Genomic DNA, 490 nt, shown 5'->3' with positions numbered 1-490 from the left:
CGCCCTGTGTTTTTTTTATATATAAATATATATATATATATAATATAATTAAAGAAAAGATTAATAAATTATAATAAATGAGAATGATCGATAATTATATATATAATATATATAGAATAATGATTATTGTACAACAGCCATCTCTTTCCTAAAGAGGCCTTTTCTACTGAATTTTTATCCAAACTGAAAATTCAAGAAACACTTTATAACGTGAAAGAAAGCCAGCAAACGATTTGAATGACCAAAAATCGCGTTGGGATTTATTGAATGCAAGTCGCAAAAATGGTTTTGCAAAGTTACATTCAAAACAAAATATCGCACGTTGATAAGACCGCTTTAGCGAAAGATAAATCTTTGCAAATAAGTTTCGCGATTCATTACATTGTTAGCCTTACGCTAGATGCCTGCTGTTTTAACGTATTTAAAACAAGACCTAAATTTAGTTCGGTAAACTATTTTTCAATTTTATGTACTCATTTCATTAATCGAA

The sequence above is a fragment of the Neodiprion virginianus genome, chromosome 6, assembly GCF_021901495.1.
Source record: "Neodiprion virginianus isolate iyNeoVirg1 chromosome 6, iyNeoVirg1.1, whole genome shotgun sequence".
Classification (NCBI taxonomy): domain Eukaryota; kingdom Metazoa; phylum Arthropoda; class Insecta; order Hymenoptera; family Diprionidae; genus Neodiprion; species Neodiprion virginianus.
The sequence above is the reverse complement of the archived record's forward strand: the minus strand, read 5'-3'. Positions refer to the sequence as shown.